The sequence below is a fragment of the Ictidomys tridecemlineatus genome, chromosome 1 (genome assembly GCF_052094955.1).
Source record: "Ictidomys tridecemlineatus isolate mIctTri1 chromosome 1, mIctTri1.hap1, whole genome shotgun sequence".
Classification (NCBI taxonomy): Eukaryota; Metazoa; Chordata; class Mammalia; order Rodentia; family Sciuridae; genus Ictidomys; species Ictidomys tridecemlineatus.
In genome coordinates, this window is record NC_135477.1 from 210,894,787 (window position 1) to 210,919,560 (window position 24,774).

The following is a 24,774-nucleotide window of genomic DNA, read 5'->3' on the forward strand; positions in this document are numbered from 1 at the left end:
CATTCCTCTGCCTAATTGCAGTATTTCTTCTGAAAGGCATTGCTAAGTTAAAAATGCTTCAGACCAGATGTTTGTGACAGGCTGAAACATTCTGGCCCAGAAAAACTGCATTCTCTTCATCTAGATGACATAAGTGTTGGCTGTACCCAATTTAGACATCGGAAACTTGTTCCATTTGTACTATGCTATTTATCTATTACACTCATTCAATTTTCCCACATACCTTCCAATTATCTACCAATTTAATCAATTTAATCTATCTCTACTACCATAAATATGTTCCCCTTTAGCATTTAGTAGCACTTGAGATGAACTTTCAAGGGCCTCTATCAGGCTTTATGATTCATTTATTTTTCCTCTTCCTGTTCAATTTTGTACTTACCACTCATCAGGGAAAAAAAATGGATGCTGCTGTTACAGACAAATGCACTGGCAAGAACCTAACTACACAATTGGTCATTTAGTCTTGACAAACAGAATAATAGCTGCAAAATGGATTTGGGCCACAGGGCAGAAGCCATACTTAAACCTCATTCAGCATAGCACCTGCCACAGAGCTGATGTAGTGAAAAACTGTATCATGATGAGATGCCTGAGGTGTGGGTGCCCTTTACTGTCCTTTCCAGTATTGTTGATAATGGCAGTGCTTTCAAATGGAACAACATTCCTCCTGCCACCGATCAAAAAGATTTAGAAAAATGGCCTATCATCCTGTTTGAGAGACCAATAAAGGTATAATTCAATTTTCTCAGTGTTGCTGGGACCTTGGTAACTAACATTAATTACTATCTCCAGCACCAGTGGAATTAGGGCTTCTAAATTACAGTGAAACACATTTGTCTCATTGGTTTTGCAGGGAAAATTATCCATTTGGATTATTGACAAGAGGGTCAGTCAGACTTCTCTGACAGAGACACTTCTCTCAGGAATCTCAAACATCTCTTTCTCCTTTGACACTCACAATTTGGTATAAAAATCTTAGAGACCAAAAAACAGGCACTCAATTTAACTTGTGTCATTCATAATACCCCATAGGTCAACTCTTTATTTTTAAGGTTTCTCTCTCTTTCTCTACACACACACACAAATACACAACACGTACGTACATATATATAATGTGTATAGATATATAAAATGAGTATAGATATAATGAATATGTGTATATATGTATGGGTATATATTTTTCTATGTGTGTATGTGTGTGTGTATATATTTATTTGCACTCCATTAACACTATTCTTTTATGTGCCAAGAAAAATACCTCAGTTTTAGAAAAGTACCCATGACACCTCAAGAATTCCACCATTTGCCATTACGAATAGGATTATTTTATCTATGGAACAGGAATTATTCAGTAATAGCTCAAAACTTGATTAGAGGATAATCAAACTTATAAGAACCTTATAAAAAGACAAACTCCTGGGAAACATAATTATTCATTGGGCAGCCTTATTTAAACAGGGTCCCTCTTGATGTAGCCAATTTGGGGGTCTAATTGATGGGTGGACAATTTTCCCCTAGTGGATTAAAGTCAAACAAAAATCATAACCACCTGGTATGGGTGACAACCACATTAGCCTTTGGCAGCTAATGTACTTAAAAAGTAGATGGAGGAGAGGATTGCTAGCTAATTATTTAGTTTGCATATTTTCCCCCTCTTCCTTACAAACTCTGATTTTTATCCAGGGAGGCAATGCCCAGCGGAGATATTATACTTCCCAGTCTTTCTGCAACTAATAGTGACTAATGAGAGTGAAGAGAAAGCAGCTGGACAGAGCTCTGGGGAAAGCTCTTCATGGGCATCTGATGCCCTGGGGAGGTGTTCTTTTGTAGCCTTCTCCACTAATACAAAACCCCTTCTCCCTGACTAGAATGAGCGTCTGATAGAAGGTAATGTCCTACTAGTCATCTTAGACCATTCTAAAAATGGATGAGAGGTGTCAAAGATGAGAAAGCAGGGGCTGGGTTTGTGGCTCAGTGGTAGAGCACTCTCCTCACGCGTGCGAAACCCTGGGTTCCAACCTCAGCACCACATAAAAATTAATCAGTGAAATAAAGGTATTGTGTCCAACTACAACTAAAAAATAAATATTAAAAAAAAGATGAGACAGCAGAATTAAGAGGAGCATGGGTCCCTGATAACTAAGACCCTGACTTCCCATCTTTAGACCTTGTATAGGGGAGAAAAAAAAGAAACCTATCTTTTTAATGTCATACTTATTTAGGTTTTCTGTTACAGGATTTTGTCAAAGCCCAGGCTAAAATACTGATCAAGCAATCATCAAAAATTTATTGAGCACTATCTATATCTTAAAGTTTGGTTATGTGCTTACATTTATATGGAAGAGTTAGAAAAGTATCCTTTCCCTAATTTAAAAACCTATTTTAAGAAACAACACGGATGTTAAGCACAATGAAATATCAAAACTTATTTGTAAATGGACCTGAATTCACATGACACTCTAGACGTCTGGTATGGGGCCACTTTCCATGATTTTTTTTTTCTTCTTGAGAAGACTATAAGGTCCTTGAAAGAGAATATGTGTGCTATTCATAAATTGAGTAATCAATAAGAATATCTCAGCTATGACCCAATGAAAACACCATGCAAGTTCTTCTGGCACTCTGCTTGCTTCTTACAGCTAGAGTTGACCAGCTGGAGCTATGCATGTTGCCCACTCCGCTCCCCAACATTCAAGAGGCTCCCATAAAACCACGGAAGGGCTTGAACTTTCACAGCAGAGAATCAGGAAGAAGTAGAACTGGGGTTCATGAATCAAGGGATTTACCATGGCAAAGGCCAAGGAATATTTTCATTTTAATGTTTGGTAGATTTTTTTTTCAAAGCTTTAAAATCTATTTCAACAAAGCCTATAATTTCATCCAATTAACATACCCATTGCAACTATACAGCTGAACCAGTTTTAACAAATGTATATACCTTTGCTACCATTACCCTAAATACTTCAATCAACCTCTTGGGTCTGTTTGTAGTACCAGGTCCAGGTAATCACTGCCATGTTTTGTGCTCCTTGAGGTTAGTTTTGTCTCTTTTAAAATTTCCTATAGATGGAAACATAAATCACATTCTCCTTTGAATCTGGCTTTTCAATGAACACAAGTTTTTTCAAGATTTTCCTGAAGTTGTTGGTATATCAGGAATTTACTCATCTTCTATGCCAACATAAATAACTTTTATTAAGAATAATCACAGGGCTGGGGTTATGGCTCAGCGGAAGAGCGCTCACCTCACACATGCAAGGCCCTGGGTTCGATCCTCAGTACCACATAAAAACAAACAAATAAATAAACGAATAAATAAATAAATAAAATAAGGTTATTGTGTATAACTACAAAAAATAAATATTTTAAAAAGAATAATCACTATCTTCAAAAACATTAGGGAGATGAGAACTGCATTGCATCTGGTAGAAGGAAGGCTTATTAGTAGCATCAATCCTCTTTTTTCTTTTTAATCTCAACCAAGATATCTAGGGCTCATCCTCTAAAGTAGTAGTAGTTCTTTCTTCTTCTTCTCTTCCTCCTCCTCCTCCTCCTCCTCCTCCTCCTTCTTCTTCTTCTTCTCCTTCTTCTCCTTCTTTCTCCTCCTCCTCCTCCTCCTCCTCCTCCTCCTCCTCTTCCTCCTCCTCCTCCTCCTCCTCCTCCTTCTTCTTCTTCTTCTTCTTCTTCTTCCTCTTCTTCTTCTTCTTCTTCTTCCCCTCCTCCTCCTCCTCCTTCTTCTTCTTTAATGCTGAGTAGTATCCTACTGTATCAGAGTAAAACAGTAATTATGGAATGTGAAAATAACAATATCTACAAACTCCTATAACTCAATAGTAAAAAAATTAAAAAATAAAAACACTAATAATGCATTTTTAAAAAAAGTCTAACAACTTGAGTAGATTTATCTCCAAAAAAGACTCATTAATCAATAAGTGGATAAAAAAATTCAGTATCACTAACAATCAGGTAAATACAAACTCAAACCACAATGAGAATGAGCTATCACCTAATATCTGTCAGATGGCTATTATCATGAAAACAAAATACAAGAAGATTTGGTGAGGATGTAGAGAAAATGGAACACTTGCCCACTGTTGGTGAAAATGAAAGATGGTACATCTGCTAAGAAAGAGAGTATGGCAGTTCCTCAAAAAATTAAAAATTGCACTACCAAAAACTACCATATGACTTAGCAACCCTACTCTTGGGTAGTAAATCAGGATCTTAAAGTGATATCAACACTCCTACGGCTGCTAAAGTATTATTCTTCTAGTAAGAAAGTAGAAGAAAACCTAAACATTCATCCACAGATGAATAGGTAAAGATAAATATGATCTATACTTAAAATGAAATATTATTCAGCCTTTAAAGAGATGGAAATTCTGCAATATTTGACAATGTAGATGAACCTGAACACATTAAAAAAATTGTGTGATTCCACTTACATGAGATATCAAAAATAGTTAAATTCGTAGAATCAGAGAGTACAATGGTGGTTACCAGGGTCTGGGGGAAGAAAAAAATGGGGAGTTTATAATGAACGAGCATGAAGTTTCAGTTAAGCAAGAGAAATAAGCTCTAGGGTTCTGCTATCATAGGTTATATGGTTATATAGTCAATAATAATATGTTGAATATTTAAAAATTTGTTAAGATGATAGGTCTTGGGTTAAGTGTTCCTAACACAAGTTTAAAGCATCAATATATCATAGTTGAATTGTTCATCCATCTCTTGATTGATATTTGTTCTTGTTTTTGGTTATTTTGAGTGAAATTGCTATTAACATTCAGATGTGTGCTATCTGGGGACATATGTTTTTCAGAAAATAAGTATCTGGTAGTGGAATTTCTTGATTATGTAGTGAGTGTATTTTCACTTTATCAGAAACTGTCAAACTAATTTCTGAACTGACTATTCCATTTAATAGTATCAGCAGCAAGGGATAAAACTTCCAACTGTTCCAAAACCTTGGAAACACGTTACTGTCAGTTTTTGTTGTTGTTGTTGTTATTTGTTTTGACTGTCTAAAAGGTGTGGATATAGTGTTTCACTGTAGTTTTTTTAACTTTTATTTTTTATTTGTTCTTTTTAGATATATATGAGAGTAGAGTGTATTTTGACATATCATACATACATGGAGTGTATCTTATTCTAATTCATATATGAACATTGGGAAGTTATGTCTAATTCATTCTACTTTCTTTTCTATACCTATCCCCCTTTTTGTCTAATCCAATGAATGTCTTTTCTCCCCTCCCCCTTGTTGTGTATTAACATCCATGGATCAAAAGAGAACATTCAGCCTTTGGTTTTGGGGATTGGCTTATTTCATTTAGCATGATAGCCTCCAATTCCATCCATTTACAGGTAAATGCCATAATTTTGTTTTTCTCTATGGCTGAGTAATATTCCATTGTGTATATGTACCACATTTTCTTCATCCATTCACCTGTTGAAGGGCACCTAGGTTGGTTCCATAGCTTAGCTATTATAAATTGAGCTGCTATAAAAATTATTGTGGCTGTATCACTGTATAATGCTGATTTTAAGTCTTTGGGGTACATACCCCATTTTTCTAATGACTAATGATAAATATCTTTCATTGTGATTTGTAGATCTTTTTTGTGTGAAATACTGACCATTGTTAAACTGTTTGCTTAATTTATAATTATTGAATTGTATTTATATACAATGTTTGATCTTGGATAGATCTATTATTTTGCTTTTAGGCTCACTGATCTTTTCTTCTTTAGTATCTATTATGTCATTTCATCCTGTAAAGTTTAAAATTTGTGCATATATTTTTTCAGTTCTAGCAATTTCACAAGTTTCTTTTTTTATATCTTTCATTACTCAAGTTTTTGTTTTACTTTAAATTATGAAATATTAAAAAGAGCTTTAAAAAGCCTCTTTTAAAGTCTTTGCTAATTCCATCCTCTCTGCCATTTCTTGGTATCTTTATAATACCTGAAATTTCTCCTGATAATTGTTCAAATAATTTTGCTTTTAAACTCTAATAATTTTGAATTGGATGCTGCCCTATGGACCCTATATTCTTGAGTATCTGAATTGTGCTGTCTTCCTTTAAATAATGTGTTGTTGTTGTTTTTTTTAATTTTTCAGGTGGTTAAGTTGAAATGGTCAATTTAATCCTTCCAAGATTTGTTTCTGATCTTTCTTTGGGCAGGTCTAATTTAGCAACACTTGTGAAGTGTGAATCTTTGGGCATCTACTGAATGTTCTAGGTGTCTTTTGAGTCTCTGCATTTGATTGGTTAAAAATGAAATGTTTCCCAACCCAATGTGACTCCTTGAAATTGTTTGGCTCATCCTGGAGTTTCACCCTGTATACTCACACGTGTTTGATTTTAACCCAAAGACTGCAGGACCCTCTATGCAGAGTTCTGGAGCTCTCTTTAAGAAGCTTTCTACCTTCTGGCACTCTACTTCACCAGCTGCCCAGTTTCTACAAACCCTGTTCTCTGTCACCTCAATTCAATGAAATAACATGTTTTCCTTGGGTCCTCTCTCTCTGGGTGAGAGACACTGAATACTGACAGAAACCTGGGTTGGTCAGAGGGATTACCTTGTTTGTTTCTCTTCTCTCATGCAACACATTCCTGCCTATTGTCTGATGTCTAAAATGAATTACTTGGTATTTTCCCCCAGGTTTCTATTTACTTACAGTGAAAGAGAAAGTCCATCACTCTGTTTTGACAAGAAGCACATACTTTTCTTATGGCTATGTGTTGGGAGGGTTGTTGAAAAGAAATATGTTGGGACAATTGTGTTGTATGAGGGCAGCAAATGCAAGAGAACAGAATTTGGAGGCGAAATAGTGGACATGTGCCCCTTTAAAGAAAGGACTTCCACCGACTGTGGACATTTGCCTTTGACATTCCTCAGGAATAAACCATGTAGATCATGACTTTATAAGCATTGCATAATAATGTCCATATATATTCAAGTATAAAATAATGGAATGTTTTAGGAGATTAGAAATGAGAGAAATAAATGACCTGGAAAACCCAATGATATTTATTCAAACAGTGAACCCTGTAAAAGGGATAGAATTGATGGTGGAAAACATGAAGATAGGCTTGTAAAGGCTCTTCCATGTCTCCCAGCTGCCTTCAATAGGGCAAATCATCAAATCTTAAATCAAATTTGTACCTGCTCAAGTTAAATAGTTAAGATCTATATGGGTGCCTGGTATACATTACCTCCCTAATTAGCATTGCATGTCTATCCTGTCCATGAAATAATATCTGTTCAAGTCCTTTGAAAACAATAATGACCTTTACAAATAATTATCAATATCTTATTAACCCATGTGCTATGGGGTGGAGGTTTGGCAGGATTGCTACCCCAATTCTCAGCAGCTGTTATCAGAAGAGTTCTGTTATTGAAATGAGCAGAATCCAAACTATAAAGAGTATTACGTGTTTCAAGCATAACCTTAAACCAATTAAAGTTGCCTGACTAACCCAAGAGTGACATTCAATGATACTACTTTATACTGAGATTTTCTATTTTAATAAGACACTGACAGGTTTAGTAGAAATGGCAACAAATGAGTAAATATGATCCAGGCAATAAATGTGCAGACAGATATTCAGGGTAGCATGAAGAAAATGTGTTTCATTTATTCCAATGTAATCACAACAAGTAAAACTTTAGACTAATTATAGATGCATAAAGATATCCATAGCCTACTACAAACAGCCACTTTATGTGGCATAACTTGCAAAGATCTTAAATCTCATATATTGTTATATAATTGGGAGAACATTTCAACATTGTGAATATTCTATACTATACATATCAGATGGTAATATAACTTATCGAAAAAAAGTCCTCACCTATTGTGGTCATAACTGGGTCATGAATGCCAGAGAACATGATTTAATATCTCTCTCCACCTAAGTTTCTCCATTCTCAATTGGTTTTACTGTCCGACAAATTGGTAGGAGGAAAAAAGAAAAAATGTTGTCCTGGGGAAGCAAATATTCAGTGTGCTTAAAAAAAACCAATTTTATAAAATGACATGGAATTATTGCCACATGAATTCCCCCCATAGACTGTAGAATGAAAAATTAATACTGAAAACAGAACCCAATATGGCATTAAATTCTTTCAATTTTTTAAGAAAAATAGAAATCATCAATCATCTTCACTTTTGTCCTTTCCTATGGCAAAATAATACTATGGCTTATAATACAGCAATATAATTATACAGAGAAATGCCACTTAGTCAGATAATTGAATTTAATATTAAAGAACAGGATAAAAATACATGACTAAAGGAAAATATTTATTACAAAGTAGAGAATTTCATTTTTTGGACCAAGAAAACATTTGAACTAATGTTGTTTACTTTTTTAGTTCACCAAACAATTACTTTTTGGCCTCAATTCCTCCTAGCAATTTAGCCAGTCCTACTAATGAGACTTATTTGCCTAATAGTCACAAGGCAAAATTATTATTAATTGCATGTCAATAGAAAAGGCAGGTACATTATACAATATTTTTAGCTAATAAAATGAAAATAGGTTATTATTTTGAGCAATATTACCATTGTTGCCCTGAACCCTTAGCAGAGGGGTGGCATAAAAACAGGTACTTCATACATAGTGATTGAATAAACAAATGAAAAATAGTAAAGATTTCTCATAAGTTTTAAAAAGCAAGAAAATCTCAAAAATTTAGGACTCATACTGGCAAATTATGCTTTTTCTTTTTTAAATTATGTTAGGTACTACAACATACTGGGTTTTTTTTCTACGCAGTAACTTTCTCTTCTCCCAAATACCAAAAATTGAAATATGAAAGTAAGACTCTACTCTATAGTTCAAATCAAAACTTAAAATGAATTCACAAAATGAGAAGACAATTTGTATACAGAGTCTAAGTGTTCCTCAAAACCATGCAATGGTCCTACAGTTAGTCACTTTGTACACCATCTAGTACTTCATATACTAGTTCATTGAGCAGGGTTAAGGTGTGAACCAACCTACTTCTGCTCTCTGTTCTACTTTCATTACTTTCAGTCCTGAGGGTGTTTATTTACAGCTATCTCCAGTCTACTTGAGTATCCAGGTGATTATGCCTAGCTGTAGGTAGCTGTGGACTAATGTAAGCTGTCGGATTTAAAATCAATATGCCTAAGTTTGCAATCTCAAATCCATGTTGGAAAGGTTTATTCTTGTATCATCTTGAAAAAACATATTCTCTGATGCTGAGTGCAGACATGAATAAACCATTGGGTTCATGGGACTATGAACTGGCTTCTGTGGGAAGGAAAGTTGGGGCAGCTTCCTAGCCCCTTCCCTGAATGCACTGCAGTCTTCATCACCACCAACCAGGCACATCGTTTTGAGTTTTGGTCTCCATGACAGTAAGTAGAGTCAATAATAATAAGTTCAGTTTAAGACTTATTCATAGTAAAGAAAAAAAGTGTCTATCACATCCTTTGATTTGCTGGGAAACAGTGTAAACATGGTTTGCAGTTTGTGTTCTGAGACCCCCGCCTTGTTGGAATCACCTGTCGCTTGTACTTTATTTCCACGTGGGCAGGTGTGTGTGTGTGTGTTTGATGTTTGAGATATGCTAATCCACAGTTTCATTATTTCTCATCACAAACAACATTTTGTTGTTGTTTGAAAGAATAATCTTATATGCCTACAATCATGCATTTTTCCATTTTTAATTTTAAAAAGTGAGGTTCTTGATTGTCATTCTAAGAGCAAGTATTAATTTGGAAGTCAGGAAAGTCAAGTTCCAGCCAGACATGATGTGAATATTTTAGAATGGCATTAATCATTGCTCTGGATTCAGTTTTTATCACTACTGAAATGGGGGTGCAGACCACACAATCTTGTAGTACATTTCTCTAAACGTGGCTTATGGGAAGATCATTTGATCAGAAACACCTAAAGATGCTTGATGAGAATGGATCAGGTGGCATCCTCATTCAACAAACCATTTTTTTTAAGACATTTTTATTCAGCACCTCACCCATAATTACCCATGGTAAAGTTTAGACGCTACTGCTCCAAGATCAGCAATCAATGAACTCCAGGTTTCAAGTCATCCAAGTGGAAATTCAAGCAATATCAATCTTAACTAACAGCTCTGAGAAAGACAACCTTTGCAGGACCATATCTGCCTTACACAAATATCTCCCTCTAAATATGTTGGGTAGAGCATGGCAAACTTCTCAGGAGCACAACCCAGCAAAGTACAGACAGGAATCCCCAGAGATAGGCAGATTTTGAAAGCAGCAAAGACTGGGTTTTCTCTCATTCTAACAGCTTTCCCTGGGTTTTAACTGTGACACATAATGAGAATGCATAATTGTGGATGAATTCAAACCCCACCAACTAGAGGTTAAGCATCAGGAAGGAGTCACTTTTTTATCTCTTGAACATTTATAGAAGCATGTCTAAGGCAACTCACCACAAGTTTTTTTTTGTTGTTGTTGTTGTTTGAAATAATTTTTTGTTTCTGTATTTTTTTTAATAATTTCTGAGGTCAATTGCTAAAGCAAAAGCAATTGTGCAGATGTGAGAAAGAGCACACAAACAAGTGTGCTCACCCTTACAGTGAATGTAGAGAAGTCAGCAAAAATAATAGGAGTCCCTTTCTCCTTGTTATAATCTGAAATTATATATTAAAAAGAGAATTTCATCTTGAAAGTACATAATATATTCTAAGGAATTTCTTCCTGTTGGAATTTGGGAATGTCTAACCTGTGTGATTCTGGCTCAGGGTCTCTCATAAGATCACACTGAAAATGGAAGAGAATAGTCATCTGAAGTTCTGACCAAAAAAAAAAAAAAAAAAATGAAGGATCTTTTTCAATGGTGACTTCTTCACATGACTGACAAGTTCACACTGATTGTTGGTGGGAGGCTGATGAGGGTCTTTCGAAGGCTGCTTGATCGTTCTCACACCATGGCTCTCTCCTTCCTCTGCAGAGATACAAGGAGATCTCTTTTACAACCTGGCCTTAGACATTAAATGCACCACTTCTACACTTTCTCGTCATTAGGCTAAAATCATTTTGTACATTTCACATTCCTGGAATGTGAGGGGAATTTAGTCTCCACCTCTTGAAGAGAGAAGTAGCAAAGAATTTGTGGACAAATTTTAAAACCACTGAAGAACTTTTCATCAAGTCTGATCTTGTTACTGTTACTGCTGAATGCCTAGTCATCCAGTAAAAGATGGATGACATAAGAACAATCCACTGATATGACACCATACCCAGGGGGAACGTTTCACCAGGCAGTTAGTGGAAGATTGATTTCCTTGTACTTCTTCTAAAACTGGAAAGAACAAAAATTTAGCCCCACGGCAATAGACATAAATTCTGAATATGGATATTTCCTACCAACCTACAATACTTCTGCGTCACCACAGCCAACAATGGATTTGGGATGTTTTGCTCACTTTCACAGCATCTCACACAAAATTTCCTGTATGCAAGAAACCAATTTACAGCAAAAGAAGTGTGATGAATGTGTCTATAGAAGAAATAATGCTGTGGCTACCTGAAGATTCAGTTATGTCAGATGAGAGACAGTGCTTTGAAAGATAAGAATTTTATTTTTTTTTTCTTTCATGGTACTGTGGATTGAATTTGGGGGCGCTCTACCACTAAACCTCATCCTCAGTCCTTTTTATTTTTTTAATTTTGATTTTGACACAGATTCTTGCTAAGTTGTCCACTCTGATTTCGAAGTTTCAGTCCTCCTTCCTCAGCCTCCCGAATCTCTGGGATTATAGGCATGTGTCACTGTGCCCAGCTAGAATTCTATTTTGAAGAATGCAACGTATGCTTTGAGTCCATATCCAGTATTTGATGCTTCTCCTGACCCCCAAACCAGAATATATTGTTTTGAGAATAAAGGAATGGAACTAGAAATTTCTCCTTTCAGTGCTATATCTAATAACAGAGATCTTTACTTCTCATTAGTGCAAATTCAGGCTCTGTTTGCTTATGATTCCTAGTTGCCCAGGGAGAGATAACATGTAACACATAGTAAAAGAAGAGGATTACTCTACTAGCTAGGGTGAACTTCAGTTCAAGGTCACTTTCTCCCTGACCCTTGTACTGAGCATAGCCACTTTCATTATTGATATACCCCATGACTCCCTTCTTTGGATTTCTTCCACATCTTAGATTTATATCACAACACCTATACATTTTTGCTGAGTTTACTTCTTACACATCTCACTTTTAAGGACAAGGTCTTCTTTCTTTTTTTTTTTTCTTCCTCAGCAGCTAACATGGTCCAGACACTGAAGTGCTTAGGGGCTAAGTGAATGAATGGCTGACAGACAGATTAGCTTATGAAAAAGATGATGCTTCAGTTTCCAACAAAATAATTTAAGAAAGAGATTTAAATCACATATGATTATGGCTCATAAAATATATTAGGCTTTAAACAGTTCAACAACACTATATCTTTCATTGTGCACAAAACAGGAAAATCTTCTTACCTAATAATTTCACAGAAAAGTTAAATTTTTCACCTAAAAGCACAAAATAGTGTCAGAAAACCAGGGTGAGCCCCACATTGTCTCAGATTCAGGCTAAAATCTTTCACAATGTATGTCATCCTGGTTCTCAAATTTTATACCAGATTTAAATAAGGATAACAGACAATAATATCCATGACTCCCAGTATACACTAAATAGGCATTGCTTTTTAACAATCCCATTAAACCTAAAATATATCATAAAAACAGACATAACTATTATTTAGAATATTTATAATACCCATTTTTATTTAATATATGTGTCATTTTATGAATAACTGTAGAAGTAAGAATAAAGGTCTAGTGATAAAAAACTTTATTAGAACTTGTGATAAGAAGAAAGGAAAAAGGGGAAAATTCAATGTCCTTTGAATGCAAGTATCTATTTAATCTCTTTTATGCCTGAATCAGGGATGTATCAAACTAATAAAGTCTCACTCAGATTTAAATACATCTCTGGTAGTTTGCATCTTGCTCTACTTTTGATTTTTTCATGCAGTTGAATCACTAAAATGTCACACTTTACAAATACTGAAGGCATATAATTTTACTGAAAAGAGACTGGTCATTCTTGCTTCATAATTGTGAAATGCTTAAATTGTTGGATTTATAAATATCAAGTACAATAATTAACCCAAGTACTTTTTTTATTACTTCATCACATATTTTTTTCTATGCACCTTTGTATACATGACTATCTGTCCATTTATCAATGATCTCAACTAAATTGTGATTCACAAACATTATAAACAAAGAAAGAATGTGAGTAATTTTTTGGCAAAAGAGAGTGATCTAGATTCTGGTTGCAAAATATTGTTCAATGAAGTCCTTTCCTTTGCTTGACAAACAATGTTTCCATTTTGCCCTTTGGAATGTGTCATTTGCTCATCTATTCTTGAGTTCTGGAAAATTTATCTGAAGTCTCCTGGTCTGAGGTTTTGCTGAAACAATCAATTTCACAATCATCATTAGAATTTATGAAAGTACTGCTGACTTCTTGCATTTATCTTCCGATTCACCTACTAATTTTGAGAACTTTCTTTATCAATTTTTTCTCTTTGCCATTTTGGAAAAAATCAAATTTCTTATTCTCAACTATATTTAAGAAAAGATAAATAAATAAATAAACTGTAAAAATGATGGCTCCTGACTTCTTTTGTACCTTCTTGAAAGATGATACTATGCTTTAAGAAAAACAATTTTTAAAAAACTCTGAAAGCTGAAGTAGTGATGATTTGTTTGACCATTACATTACTCTTCTAGGCTATTCAATCATTTGTTTTCAGCATGGCCCAGGAAGAATTTGTAAGCAATTATTAAATAATTTCTAAGATGATGAAAAAGCAAAATGCTTCAAGATAAAAGAAAATAACATCTCAGAGTTTGCATAATGCATTCTATATTTGTAAAGGAGACCAAGATGGACCAATATAATATTTACAATACAAAGTAAGTTTTATTCTGTCTCTTAAAAATAAATAAATGTTTTCTTTGTTCTTTGGAAGACCTCTAAGAAAAAAGAAAAAGTCACAAAATATCAACTCTTACAAATAGAACTTCTCAAAAAGAAACTGAAAAGATACAACTGGATCTAGTCTATGTATTATTTTTCACCTAAAAAGATCTATCGAATGCATTGAAACACATGAGAGGAAAAACAATGAGTGTGAAGAGAACGCCCTGCCTCTGCTTTCCTGCTCCTGCTTTGGACAGAGACCTTTATCATGGTCTTTACCTGTCTGACTACCTGCCTCAGAGACCTGCACCTCACCAACGTCCTACCTATAGACATGGTGCTCTGATTGGCAGAGCCTATCAGGAGCGATCCTAACTGAGTAAAAGAGTCTTTGCTCACAAGTGAAGATTTTCTTTTCATGAACAGCCTTCCCAAAGTGGTAGACAGCCCTGAAGGGCAGTCTTGGCCAGCTCCTCCAATGGGAAGAGCATTTTTACAGAGAAGAAAATGGAAACCATAGAGCAACATCCCATTTCTGGTGCTGAAATTGAGAAGACAACATGGTCCAGAAAGGATCCGATTGGTGTTTTAAGTATGCATTGCTTTACCTTTGCACTGGGCCTATCCCTCTTCCTTTTCTGACTTCTCTTGTCTTGACTTATCTCTTCTCAATCTCACTGCAATGTCTTGTGAGCCAAGCTAAGCAAAAAGGAGGGAGGAGACAGATCTGCTAGGTATGGGAAGCTCTCCTGGTGGATTGTTGTCACTTTTCTGAGAGCTATTTAAACTTTTTTTTTTTTTTTTGGTAGCCTTGGCGCTTACTAAACCCTTTCTCAGAGAGAGTATCATTAAACTTGTATTATATAAGATGAATAATCTGTCCTACATGACTTGGCTACTGTAGCGTTACTTCTCACCCCTTTACAATCCTGCCTCCTATACCAATAAACAGAAAAGGCTTGATAACGTCAAAGAGTTTCTCTGAACTTGTGTAAGAACTATAATAGTTATGTGAGCTACATCATAACATATACCATATCATGATATGTATTATCTATCTCATATAGAAAATTTCATATCATTTTAATAATGTTTTTTAAAAGTAAAAGAATCTTTATCATTTTCTCTGGAATACAAAATGTTTTCCATCTCAGGAAGAACAATAAGGAAAAAGGGCTACATGGTATATTCATTGGTATAAAAAGTTAGTGGAAAGTGACTATAAATAGGTAGTATGAGAGATGCCTCTGCAGGAAGGAAAGAGTTGTGTAACTTGGTTGTACTGGTGATTACATGAACATATACATGGGCCATATTTTCTTAGACTATTTATAAAAATTAAGTAGTTGGGGGCTGGGATTGTGGCTCAGTGGTAGAGCACTTGCCTAGCATGTGTGAGGCAATGGGTCAATCCCTGGCACCACATAAAAATAAAAACAAATTAAATAAAGGTATTGTGTCCACCTACAAATAAAAAAAATGTATTTTAAAAAAGCAGTGGTAAAAACTGGTGAAATTTGAATAAAATCTGTAGTCTGGTTACTTCTATTATGTCAATGCTGTGTTCCTGGTTTTGATAATGAATTCTAGTTACATAAGATGATACCATGGGGAGTGGGGACCAGGTACTGGTTGAAGAGTAGAGGGGACCTCTCAGCATTATTTTTGCAACATATGAGCCCATAGCCAATTTGAAATAGCAAATGGAAAGATAATGAGTTCATTCCATCTTTTACTCTACTTCAGAGAAGTTGACGGCCAATACTTTAGCAATAACACATGTTACCTGTGTAAAATTCAATTTCTTTAATTTGAAAAACTCAGTAGGGATCAGGGTCAGCTTCATTTATCACTCATCACTCTTTAAAACTCAAGTTAAATTCTGCAGAATGTAAGTACCCAAAAGTGAAACTCGAGCAGGTGTTTCAGCTGACTTATAAACACAGATTCCTCAGAATTTGAAAAGCTGTTAAGAGATTTATGGCCCAGCCCTGGGCCACTTGGTCACTAGGAAGTCTTATCTTTCTTTGAATAATTTTCTGTACATATGTACTTTTTTCTTCTATGCATCTTCTCACCCATCTCATTCCTGTACTTGCTTAAAAAAAAAAAAAAAGACATTTCTTGTAAGTCCCTGGATTTCTTCCCCAGAAACTGGATGTGGGGCAGCCTGCATTGAGACCAGCAGGTGTGTCAGGGATTCCAGATGGGCCTTCTTATATAGTCTCCTTTTGTGTTCAGGTGAGCTGGGGGTGCACGTGCTGTTTCAGGGCCCATCAGGAACCCCAGCTTTATGCTTGGCCAGCTATTGCCAATGAATCCTGAATATATATCCTAGTCTGAGGATATGGAAGTGTTTTAGGGGTAAGGACAGGAGCAGGTGAGGGATGCAAACACAAATGAAAAAGAATTAGAGTTGAAAGAAAAAATATGGAAGCCTATTTGTTAAGGAAAGTTCTACTATCTCTCTGGGCCTTGGTTTCTTCGTGTATAACATAAGAATATTAACTAGAAAATTCAATTCAATCTTAATATTCTGTTGTTTGGAACACTCAAGTAAATTAAACAAATAATCCAAAAAAAGCAGAGAAAATCATTTTGCAGATCAAATAGGCACTTTTCCCCATACTTTGTCTGAGAGAATTCAAATAAAAGGAGCAAGAAGCAGCTTTGGAAATCTACCTGATTTGATTCATAATTAAATTGTACTTATAAAATCATTGTGATTCTATTCTTAGCCACAATCTCCTGTCTGCTTCCCAGAGATTTTTCTGACAAGAATTAAGATAGAAATGGTCTGTTGTACTTGGTCCTTCCTTGTGTACCACCCACATTGGAAATTTTAAAAAACTTAAAAACTACTGCAGGCTCCAGAGCTGCCTTGTCAATTACACTGGGGGAAGCATGTTTTCCTATCTTGATCTGCCCTTGCCCTGTAAGATTTATTGCCTGTGGAGGCCTCGGGATCACCCCAGTTCATATAAACAGGAAACACACATCCAATGAAAGAAGAAGAGAAAGTTGAACAAGCTGAGCACTAAAGCTAGAGCACAAAAGGAGAATTAGCATGTTACTAAATTTCCTTCCCCCCATATTATGTGATTTGGAACTTCCAAAGAGGGAAATTGTATATAGCTGATGCCAATCAGGTTCCTCGGAGTCCCAGATCGGAAGTTCAAAAGTCCAAATGAGGTAGAAGTGACCTGTTGTAGACACTAGAAATAAGATTTCAATCTGCCTGGGTCACATCCTTTCATGATGGGTAGGCCCTGCAAATTCTAATCTGCTGTGGAAATGGAATTCTCATCTGGAGAAGCCAAAATACATTTAGGAAGTAGTAAACTGATAAGAATTTAATGGTACAGTAAACTGAAATACTGCTGAAGGATGTGTAGCCATGGTGTGGAGAATCGAGTGTAGGCTTCCATAAACAGTAATTTCCCAAAATCATGAAAACTTGTAATTAAATATACTATATCTCTATCTACAAATATACAACATTATATTTTACCTTTCTACATATAATGCATAGTTGAAAAGTTGGAGTTATGTACTTTTGAGTCTTCCCAAACTTATGTTTGCTTATCTGCTGCTACAAATATATCAAGAGATCATAGACCACACAGGTATTCTAACAGTGCAGTGGTGGCAACAGTGACACAGATGTGGCCCTTTCACTATCTGCATATGCATATTATGCATAGTAGCAGTGTCAATGTACTGCTTTACTATTATAATTTCTTGAATAAGAAATAAGGTGCTCTCCAAAATCTACTTACAGGTTAGAAAATGCTATTTTTTTGAAAACTCTGACAAACACAAAGAGGTTTTCATTAATTCAACAAACATCTGCTCAATATTTACAACACTGACTACCTGGACCAGTTGCTGAATTCAAGTTGCTCACAGATGTGTGGCTGGAGAAAGAACCACCACCAGAAAAAGAACTTGAGCAAGAGATGACTGTTGACAGATAAACGAGGCATCTCAACCACGCTAGAGACTGGGCATTGCTAGGAACATCAGTGCAAACACTGCAATGGAGAAAAATTTGTGATAGCGGTGTTGGGGTTCTATAGATAAATACCAAGCTAGATGTTATGAGGACAGTGCAGCAGAAACATAATGGGGACATGGGGCAGAGAGCACTGAGGAGAGAGTTAGAAATTGGAGTACAAGTGAAACAAGAAATAGAGAAGGAACACCGCCTCTGAAATGCTGACAGACACAACAGAGGAGGAAGATCACTGAAGGTCTCAGGGAACTGGAAGGAAAGATCTACAGAAAAAGGAAGGCTGACATACAGATTGGAGGTGTTCCCCCCTCCTCTCATTTTGTTTTCCCCCACAAAGTGTGAGATAGCTCTGATTTCACAAGATAAACTATTCTGGAAGGAGGCCCTAGGACTGAGCTGCTGAAGTGGAGGCAAGAGCCATTAGGGGATTAAGAATCTTGGAGGCTAAAGCATTGGAAATGTGGTCCACATGGACAAGGGAGTGATGAGAAAGACGGTGATTCATGTGCATGAGTTGAATCAAGAAATGGATATTCACTTAACAGGGACATCGACCTCAAAGGATGTTTCAGTCAGCTTTTTTTTTTTTTTGCTGCGACTAAAAGATCTGACCGTAACAATTTCAGGGGAGGAAAAGTTGGTTTAGGAGCTCATGGTTTCAGAGATATCCTCCCATGGAAGGCCTGTTCCATTCCTCCAGGCTGTAGCAAGGCTGAATATCATGGCTGGATAGTGTGGTGAAGGGAAGCAGCTCCCATCATGGTGATCAGAAAGCAGAGAAAGAGAGACTCCACTTGCAAGATAGAAATATATATTACCCCAAAGCCATGCCCCTGCTCCAATCATACCCTAATACTTCAGGGAATTAACTCACTGATTGGGTTAAGGTTCTCACAACCAAATCATTTCTCCTCTGAACCTTCTTGCATGTGTCACCTACCAGCTTTTGCAGAACATCTCATATCCAAACCATAACAATGGATAAACACTTTTACTTAGGAATGACAATGCATTGACCTAGAAGTAGAATTAGGTTTTTTAAGGGGACACAGAAACAGAAACAGATACAGAGTCAAATTAATTCAGATGCAAATGGAACTCTGATTGGAACATTATTTCAGTGAATGCTGAGGTTTACCCAAAGAAATTTTCTATTACACTCTGCCCAGTTGATGCCCCAGTAGAAAAAGAATGCAAGGAAATATCAAATTTTCATGAGCAAGAGTTTGGAGGACAAATTGAGAGGAATTGCCCTGGTAGGGCTGCCAAAGAAAGGGGAAGGGCATTAAGAGAGAGATGGTTTTCCTAAACACAGTTTGGTTTCCATTGCACTTAGAACTGATTTTGAACAAAATGAACATTCCCCATAGCCTTACACTTTTTCATCTCCGTGGATACTGTGATTCATGTAACTGTTCGTGTTTATTTTCCTTGGCTGCCAGGAAGCTCAGAAACAAAATTTTGGCCTGTTGCTACCAAACTTTAAAGCATACATTTAAAGCAATAGATATGGCCTGGGCTTCTTCCTACTTTTGTAAACCTACTCCCCCACTTCACTAATTTTTCCTCGTTTTTTTTTCTTATTATGCTTGCTTTTTAAGGTATTTTCACTCTGTTTAGAATGAAATTAAATATTAAAAAACAAACATTTTAGTCCATGATTAATTCAAGCTTTGCACAAAGAATATGATTAAATACCCAGATGCTAGTCAGCTGCAAAAGAACATTTATTACCATAAAACTTTTGAGAACATTAGTGATTCTACAAGCCATATTTGCTGCCAGGTTTTCATATCCTACATATTCTAATATTGATTTTAATTTTGCATAGACATTGCTTGGTTCCAGAATTCCATGTACCTTATTATTAGTATAATGCATAAAGCCAGGCACTTTGAGAGTCACAAAAAGCATTAATAATAAATACACCGGAAAAACAAATATATACTAACACATATGGCCATCCTACACATAGATTAATTCTAAAATATGGGCTTAAGTCCCAAATTACCCTAATCCTTTAAAGAAAACCCTTCATTCTGTTGTGTTTCTCTTGCTGTTTTCTACAGGAAAACAGCTTCATGCAGAAGATGGTCTCAATGTTATTTGGAATTTCCACAAGACTCTGTTGACTTTTGACAAAGGAATGTAAGTTACTACTAGTAATGGCTAGGAACTCTCCTACCAGTCAATCAAGTAACTGCTTAGCTCATTATGTTCCTGGTGAAACCACCCAAAAGGATAAAAATGGAAGAGAGCGATTGAATTTAGACAGTTGTTTTGTTACCTTCCCTGCACTGCTGAAATTTGTTTCACTTGATTACATCTGTTCAGTATGAAAATTAGTCCCATGCGTTTGAAATGCATAGTGTAAAATTTCACATGTACCCTATATACCAAATACGGATTGAAATCATTTGGGTTGGATTATGGCTCCACATGAGATGTCAGAAAAGTATACTCATGGCCAATTGGATAGTTAGGTTAAAAACAGTTCTTAAAAGGAGCTTTGTCCTTCTTTTAAACACTGGACTATAGTAAATCCTCATCCACATCTCAATTGGTCCCACAGTCCTCATGCGTGGCTACCCACTGAAATATTAGAGGGAGATAGGCAGGAAGCAGTTCTAATGAGATGAGAATGAGCAACAAAGGAAATTTTTGATAGAAATATGGACTGACAAGTTTCCCATCCTAAAGCAGAGTCCTCAAGACCACCCACATGGGAAGGAATTTCCCATTTTGAAAGATGGGCCCCTTTGAATCTGAGCATTTATATTAAGTATCTTAAAATAGCATGTGGGGGCTGGGTTATCTAAGCCTAGTCCTCTGTTTTCCCAGGCCGTTATTAAGCAATGCACCCCCTGAAGAAGATTGTTCTGGAGACTTTGTGAACACTTTGCCTGCTTCTGACCAAAAATCCAACATCTCATCTCCTTCGGGCATGTGCCTGAGAGATGCAGTGGTATCAGGGCATAAAACCTCTTACTGCCACTTCAAGGCTGTAAAACTGGAGAGTATTTGGTCCCAGAGAGGTTCTGAGAGTGAGTCAAGTGTAAAGCCTGCACGTATGAAATCAATCCCCGGCTAACATGGAGTTGAAACTGAGAAAGGGGCACCAAGGAGAGGTGCCACAGCCACGCAGAGCAAACGGGAGCCAGCCTGGACATTCCTGGGAGGCTGGCACATGCTCACAGGTGCCTTTTATCTGCTCCCAGCCCTTTTTCTCACTGGACATCAGTTCGTTTTCACATTCAAAACCATTTGGATAAGATATTAGACGCTGTGTGGTTCAGATTGTGTTAATTTTGCATCACCTCTTTTCATATACCATGAGATTAAAATTGAAAACTAATTAGCTAAAGATTAAAATTTATTAGCAAGTCATCTAACTTTCTGTATATACCTGAGAGTATAACATATTTTAGCTCAGTTTTTAATACTACAAATTAAAAACCACGAGACCTTATTAGTGCTAATAATAATGATAAAAGATGTGCTATCTTTTTAGAAAAGTACCATTTCATCCACATGAACAATTTGTTAAGCAACATGTGTGCATTTGTGTGTTAATCTTTACCATCATTCTGCAAGGAATACATTGCCATTGAATACATTATACAGATGAGAAAGCTAAAAATAAGTAAGTAAAAATTAACTAAACTAATTAACTTAAAGACACAAGACTAATAAGTGAAAAAGCTACCATTTAAATCACCCTATTTAGACTCCAAGATATAAAACCTCCTAATTTATTAATGAAATTGCCAAAAGAAATCAGTACAAATATTTTTATTTTTATAGCATGTGTAGGGTAGATCAGTAAAATGGAAACTCCAATTAAATGTCTTTCTACTATCTTTCTACCTTTCCAAAGATGCTTTAATCAACACATGGGTAATTTGAGGGACTCAAAGCTTTTGACTTACATTTATTAGCAAGAAATTTTCTTCCACACTTTTCACTCATGGCTTGTGGGTTTGTTAATGCCCTCAATTCTAAAGTAATTTTTGAGGAAACAAAATAGGTTTCAATTGTTTCTGCTTTAGAAAGGAATTATATGTTTCATTTAAAGAAGGCAAAGAAATACAAACTTTTTTTTTCTATTTATGGTAAATAACAGAACAAGGCACCAGTAGTTCTCCTATGACTTTGAAAATAAATCATTTACTGAGCCTCGTCAAACAATATGGAGTTATCATGATTTTTGCAAGTAAATAATCTATTCTTCATCAGTATGTAACTTTAGATTATATTCACTAAGTATAAAACAAAACAATTGAAATTTAATAATGTGTATCTTTTTTGCTATAATTAACCAAGCAATCACTATTGCCCTGTTCAGTCGATTTTACATCAATAACTCTCTCTAGTGGTTTCTTTTTCCCACTTACATGTGCCATTCTTCTCCACCGCCCCCAGATTTTATCCTAGCAGTCTTATAAAATTCTATATGACAGTCAAACATTGTTTTTGAAATTTTCTAGAATAAACATCTACCTTTTGAGAATTATCACAGACTGCAGCTTCCCCATTAACAACATCAACCAGAATCTTGACTTTGCTTAAGCCCCAAGTGCTACAAGTGTTGAAATACCACTGTTGTACAACATCACTTTCATTACTCTCATATATCTCATTCTACCTGCTAAGAGACTGATGCTTATCTTTACTTCATCTTCAATTAGAATGGGGTTCATTGGGATATAAACTGATTTAATCATTAAAGACTTTATAATAAAAGAGAGGAGCACTAAATTTCAGTACATTCAACAACAACAAAAAGAGATGTATTTGAAATAGATTTGTAAAAGACTTTCCATCCCTCCCTAAAAGAGCCAGGTTAATGGATCCTGACAAGAAAGGAAACAAGAGAAAGAAGTCCATTTCTCACAGGGAAAGATGATGCCATCTCCACAGCTGAGTTCTCCTCCAAGTTAACAATATGTTGGAGGGCAGAATCTGTACCCTAAGAGAAGTGCATTCATATCTGGCCTAATTTGCTGTGAAGCTTAAGCTTAAGCTAGTTTTCTTATCTCACTTCATCTCCAAAAATGTAAAATAAGGATGATAATAACCATATCTATATACTGAGTTATACTCAGTATAACTCAATGTATATGCCTAGTTGCTTAGTATTGTGATTTGCATGAAGTAAGCATTTATTAAAAAAGCAAAATTAGTTTGTTATTTATTTTCCTATGAAGCCTTAGTGCTAAACCTAGTAAATTGGAGGCATTTATTGAGAAAACTAATGGTAAGACTCTACTGAGGTCCTCAGACACATATTTATATTTTATGTAAACAGGCAATTTTATTATTCTTGGTCTGCCACATCTTCTCTGATTCTGTCAATTTGCTTTCATTAGCTGTATTCATGGTACAAATTTTCATAACCATCCTAATATGCCCAAACAAATTATGATGATCTGAAAAAATATATTTTCCAAGGTCTCTGCTTAAATGAAAAATTTCAAGTCCTACCATTTGAGCTAAACATGATCAGTAAAATTGCCTTTTCCATTTGTTAAAATGTGAGCAGAGAATAAATTCATAATTTGAATTTGAAATGGTTCCTCGCATGGATATTAGCAATGTCCTACAGAGGATGTAACAGAAAGCAACATGTGGCAATGTTAAATATTTAGGGATTTTCTGACAAGTGGGTCAAGAATCGCTTAAGTCAATAAGAACAATCATGTCCAAAGCAGTTTCACTCATCCTGCCCCACACTTATTCACCCTTCATTGATGATTTGTACGTACTCGCAGAGTTCATATATCCAGCCTCTCCTTTTCTGTTTGTTTGTTTCGCTGTACTAGGGATGGAATCCAGGACCTCATGCAGGCTAGGCAGGCACTCCACCACTGAGCTATATCCCCAGCCCACCCAGCCGTTTTTTATTTATGATATGTAAGATTTTGAAAGTTGTAAACACTCCAGAGAAAAAAATATTCTGGGTGGTCTTAGTAAGGGCAAAAGGGAGATAATTAGAAATGACATAGCAAAAGGGGGGGAAAAAACACAGACTTTTATCTAAGAACGAAAAACAACTTTCAAACCATACCAAGAGTTAACGTGATCTTATCCAAAGGAAAGTGAAAGACACCAATGATGCACAATAATTTAATAAGGGAAAATGAGGAATTTTGATTCCTCAAGCATTATTAATACAATTTTTAGTTGAAAGCAAGAACCTCAAAAATATGACATGTTTACCTTATTTTGAGTGTGAGATAAACAGAATAACCAAAAGAGAATATTATGCTTCAGACCATGACTTCCACATCACACTTGGAAAACTCAGAAAAAGCCAGCCAGTGAACCAGTACAAAGGCTGGCAAGAATCTCAGCTTTTCTCCATCCCATTCTCTGGCACAGGACAGTGGACATCTCAGCCAAATGACCAGGAAACCAGGGAGATCTTTTTTTTTTTTTTTTTTTTTACTATAACTCATATTTTGGATACAAAAATCATGAATCATCCCTGAACTGGCAGTAGAAGTAAGGAGAGTTGGGAGAGTCACAAGGAGAATTGTGCAGCCAGCAAGGAAGCCTCAAAGAAGAGGGAGTGGAGAGGACTGAAGGAAGGCCAGAGGAGAGTCACAGAGGGTCAGGAAGGGGAAGCCAGAACAGACTGAAGGTAAAAAGCATGAGGAATGATGGGCAAGGGCTCCTCCAGGGAGGACAAAGTGGGCTCTTGTTGGAAAGAGAAAGTTGTATGTTCCATCCAAAATGACTGATGTCTGATAGTA

At 36.0% G+C, this 24,774-nt stretch overlaps 1 pseudogene; it reads left to right on the forward strand.

The window, feature by feature from the left end:
- Positions 1-588: 588 nt before the first annotated feature.
- LOC101974531 (T-complex protein 1 subunit zeta-like) overlaps positions 589-24,774 on the forward strand; it is a 34,024-nt pseudogene continuing 9,838 nt past the window's right edge.